The sequence below is a fragment of the Phodopus roborovskii genome, unplaced genomic scaffold, assembly GCF_943737965.1.
Source record: "Phodopus roborovskii unplaced genomic scaffold, PHOROB, whole genome shotgun sequence".
Lineage (NCBI taxonomy): Eukaryota > Metazoa > Chordata > Mammalia > Rodentia > Cricetidae > Phodopus > Phodopus roborovskii.
The window spans coordinates 1,245,823-1,251,156 of record NW_026125562.1 but is presented as its reverse complement, the minus strand read 5'-3'; the positions used below and the strand labels follow the sequence as shown (position 1 = coordinate 1,251,156).

Genomic DNA, 5,334 nt, shown 5'->3' with positions numbered 1-5,334 from the left:
CAAAGTATTCTAGGCAGAGCTGAGTGAATTTTGTCATTAATAATATGAAGCTATTAAGTTCTATAAGGAACTTGGAAAAGAGAAGGCAGTAACAAGAACTAAATTCTAAGAAGAAACCAAGATAAGTTTAAGTCAAGCAAATAAGATTAACCTTCATGTTGAGATAAGTGGAGAATCACCGATGCACTATAAGCAGTGAACTAGTCTAACACAATTACATTTAGACACAGAATAGATTGTGAAAGAGGCAATTTGTAGAAATGTTAACAGGCCAAGAAATGGCCTACATTAAATAAGCCATAGTGAAGACATAGCAAATCAGATTAGCTAAAAACAAAGTCCCAGGAACAAGAAACTTTCTGACTGAATATGTGGTATGAGGAAGTAAAGAAGCAGGCATAGTAGATTTCAGAGATGACCCCCTAACTGGCAGTGCATTCATGAAGGATAAGCACTTGAAGATAAGCACCATGGGCAGGATAATCCCCAGGGAAAAAAAGAAGTACTGTGGTATATTATGATTGACAAAATACTGAAACCACAAATGTTTATGAGTTTTCATGCCTACAATAGACTTTGTAGATACAATTAAACTAAATACCATTCAATAAGAAAGAATATCTTGGAGGATCTGCAAACAATCATAGAAGAGGAAAGGTATAGTATGAGAAGGATATTGAATAGGCAAAAGGACATATAAATATGACAGATAAACAGATGCTCAAGTGAATTGAGAAAAAAAAATCTAAAGAGTGGATGAATCAAGCAAACAGATGATTTTATATGTGTCCTAGAAAGAAAAAAGTTCTTGGTTTTAGGATTTCCAACCTCCAGAATCATGCCACAATAAGTATTCTAATATGCTAAGTTTTGAAATTCATGTTTTAACCATAGCATTAGAAGAGTAACACAGGTATGATGTGTTTCAACATCTATTGGACACATCTCAGTGGTTTGGTAGGCTGTTCCTCTCTTAGGTGTCAAAGTCATGAGAGTGGGCTAGTGATTTAGAGTACAGCATTGTTAACATGGAGGTACATCAGACGCTATGAGACTGGATTACAGTGTTCCCTGTGAAGAGCTCAGGGTAACTCCATCATCCAGAAGTTAACATTAATAAACTGAACTGCCAAGTAGCCCTCAAAAGAAAAGGTGAAAGAAAAAGAGACTGATGGAAAGGAAAGAATAGGTAGAATGTATCTTATAACGGCTTTGGTTCATAATATCAAATGTTACTAGGAGACATTAACTAAAGTGAGTTTAGATGAAATAAATAAGCAGATATACCAAGGGAATTGGAAGGCGTTGTAGGGAGAAGAATTTAAAGGGAAAAGAAGAAGAGGAAGGAGAAGGAGAGAAGGAGAAAAAGAAGAAGAAGGAGGAGGAGGAGGAAGAGGAGGAGAGAAATAAGAAGACATGTAATGATAATTACTTGGTAGGAAGTATAGCATTCTAACTTGAATAGAACTGGAAAGGCAAAGAGCACTACTGAGACAGTACTTTTACTGGGATGGGAGTAAAATAATAATCCCAAAATACTAATAAAAATGTAGAATGACACCTTAAAACTAAAAAACAATTCCTCATTCACACATTTCAGAATCTTTATGATAGCTTCTCTTTGGGCAAAGTTGTATGCATGTAGTAATGCATAAGTATTTATAGAGGCTTCTAATTTAGATATGCAAAGAATCATCTGTCTCTTTCTATTCATTCCTGTACCCCAGACCATGGGGTACTACTGCCCAAAGGTAAAGTAAGTGTTCCCACCTAAGATATCTGTTTCACAAACTATATCACAGATAACCTCAGGGTATTGTTCCCATGATGATTATAAATTCCTAAGCTTGATAACTGATATAAACCATCTCCTCAGGGAAAGGAAATTGGGAAAATATAGAGATAAAGCTCTCAAAAAAAGGAACACTTTAAAATAACATGGTTCCATTGTACATAAGGTTAAAGAAGCTATGAAATGCCATAATACAGCACACAGACTTGCACACATATATAAACTCATATACACAGAATATAAATTAGAAAATAAACACATATGAAGTTTTATTAGCCTTAATAGAAAAACAGAATTTAAACAATGATGTAATTCTGAGTGAACTTACTGATTGGAGTTTTATACTGAAAAAAACATGTTCTTTCCTAGAAAATCAAGATTGGTCAGTTCTTCATCAAATAGACATCAGCTCTCCTTTATGTGCCAGGATCTTTGCCAAATTAAAAAAGGTAAAACATTAAAATTAAAGTTATGAGTGTCTCCATGTTTATCATTTATAATTGATGATAATCTTAACAACATTCTAATTGTGATAAGAAAATATTTGTATTGATTTAAATGACGATATGAGAAGCATAAATATACACACACATACATACAAATATTTTAGATCCCATAAATGATAAGTAGATTCTTAAAACAGAGATAATTTTGGTTACATGTAAGAAGATGAGATATTCTGTTCATCTACCCATCTAGATATTTATATGGCTTAGTGAATATATATATATATATATATATATATATATATGCATATATATATATATATGTGCATACACACACATATATGCACATAGAGTATGATCACTACATACACATTATAAATTGGGTAACTAATTTTCCTAATACAAACTTAACCTTTTTTAAATATTATATTTAATCAATACTCATATTATGTAAAGAAGAAACTAACCTGTAAAATATACTGTCAAGCACCAGAGAGTAAATTGGTTTGTTCTGTAATCCAGTAAAGTATACTAGGGAGAAATAAAATGAAAGCATTTAGGAAGGTGGATGATAATGGAAGGATGCTGGCAGTGTGATCAGTAAAGCACTGAAGCAAAGCTAAAGAGAAGATTCAGCCACTTTCTAGCATGAAAAAATAAAAATAATAGAAAAAGGATAGTTATCACAAGCTGAGTTTTCAGCCCCTGGCAAAAGATTCACTGAATCTAAAAAAATATCATTGCCACATGTAGCTATCAAATAGTGGATTTGATAATAACAATCAATTGAAGAGAGTTAAATTCATCACTTAGGTAGCCAACCAAAATTGTGAAAAAATATAATTCATAGGATTTAGCTGGTTATAGGTCCGGGGTGGAAGTTATTGGTAAGAATTAAAAATAAATGCAAACTAAAAAATTCATTTCAAGTAAAAAATGATTATAGATATATGAACACATTTATCCATATACACAGTATAATTCTATAGAAGTTGATCATGTCTTTTAACTTTTGAAACACTGAAAATATAATAGGACCCTCATAATTAACATTAGAAAATTATAACATTTGAAGGAAATATTTTACATAACCTTACAAAAAATATTATTGTGACTGATAGTGGTAGTACTGTGAAATATTTTGTTTAGCAAATAATACCAACTGAAGTTCATTCTGTGAATTATTAAAGTAATTTAGCTGAAAGCTATTGCAAAACTTAATGTTTTTAGGAAGAAAACATTTCTGTCAAATTAATCTTGATGCTCTTGACAATGGCCTTTTGTACAGGAAGAGGAAATGGGCAAGTGTCAGGAGTGCTATAATCAGATATGTATCAGATATGTTTTTTGAAAAAAATAACCAGAAAAAAAACCCTTATCCTTGAGAAATAATGACCACAAGCCCTGACTGGGCTCTGGCCTGCAAGGAACCTTCAGATAATGAGCTGTAATCCAGAAGTATCTGCTCAGTTGTACCAATGAGGCAAGTGACAAGATTGCCTTTAGCCTATTTGAATGTAAGTTCCGTACTTTAAAATCGGTCAAATATATTATTTCAATTTAAAATAAGAAGCACTCAAGCCAGAACTGTTCTAGAACATGGCTTTTTGGAAATACTTGGCATGGAGACATGTTCCTCATGGCTTTTGTGATGCTTTGGTGATGGTAAGCCCTGACTCCATTGCCTACCAATATCTAGTAGCTTATAGAGGTTCATCTTCCCCAAGTCCTGCATAAGAGAAACTGAGTGTTGCTCATTGTCTTGACACAATATTAGGGCAATTACAAGCCACATCCTGGGAAACAGTAACATATTTTTTATACAAGAAATATTTTTTTTCTGTGTGTACCAGACTCTTAGGTTAAGGGTTGATGTCAGGAGACAAAAGATTTAAGAGCCAGAGATTACTACCATTGGGTTTAACATACCTTGGTTATTTTATAGAGAATTTTATATGTTCCCAACTGAATTTTAAGCATGATGTATGCCGGTGGCAGTATTACATTTGCTTTTCATTAGTCCTTACTGCCTTTCTCTCTGGATTAGAATTGCTGAGTATGTTTCTCTTTGAAATCTGTTCTCCCCTAATATGTCTCTGTTCATCCTTACTTTTCTTCTTCTATTCCTTGGTCTTCATCCTCTGCATCTTTCTCGACCTCCTCATCAACTTCAGCTTTAATTTTAATCTTGGATTTCCCCTTTTTTTTATCTACCTGTTTTATTTTGCCCTTTTCTTAGAAGTTGTAAGTGTAGACGTGTAGAGTCAGCTGAGAGATCAGAGGTCTTCATTTTTGTGCTTGTGCTTTTCTGCTTTTGCTAATGCCTTTCCTGGTAACTTACTTTCCTTATAAAGTATAGAATGCTTCATGAATTTGAGTGTCATCCTTGTGCTGGAGCCATGATAATCTTGTCTGCATCATTCCAATTTTAGAATAGGTACTGACTAAGTGAGCACACAAGTAATATTATAAATCCATTCTGTTTTAGCAAGCACTAAAACATGAATAATATAATAGAAGATATATGTTTTAAAATGCTATTTGCTCTTATCTCACATTTCCACTCTAGACTGGAATGGTTTATTACTTATCATTTAAATGCAAACTTAGGTTAATGAGAATTTTTGCTCTAAGTTTTATTCACACTAAATTTAGTGTGAATTTTACCACACATTTTGCTTTTAAGTAATTTTTTATTTATCTGTGCCAAAAGAAACATTTTCCTTATATGTTAAAAGTTATGACAATATACACTCATTTGGATACTCTTCTGCTTTAATAAATGACTTAAAATAGAAATAACCATGGTATTTCTATCAAATAAAAATTAGAACCTAGTTCACAATATTAAACACTTAAGGAATTAATCTCTTAAAGTTGAAGTGTATCTATGAACCAGAATAACAACAAGTATGGCATTATAAACCCTAAGTAGACAGTAGTGGTACCCATAACTTGGCAGTAACTATTGGCTCTCTAAATGAACTTAAGACCTGCTCAACATGAAAACAAAACAAAACAAACAAACAGAAACCGAAAGCATGACACTGGACACCTAATCAATTACACAAGGATAGCGAAGTCATGGATCTTAGA

At 32.8% G+C, this 5,334-nt stretch overlaps 1 non-coding gene across 1 annotated transcript; it reads right to left on the bottom strand.

Moving 5' to 3' along the window:
• Positions 1 to 4,587: 4,587 nt before the first annotated feature.
• Positions 4,588 to 4,694, bottom strand: LOC127216905 (U6 spliceosomal RNA). The gene has a single exon (XR_007834053.1). It is a non-coding gene; the product is annotated as a U6 spliceosomal RNA (small nuclear RNA).
• Between the last annotated feature and the right edge of the window lie 640 nt (positions 4,695 to 5,334).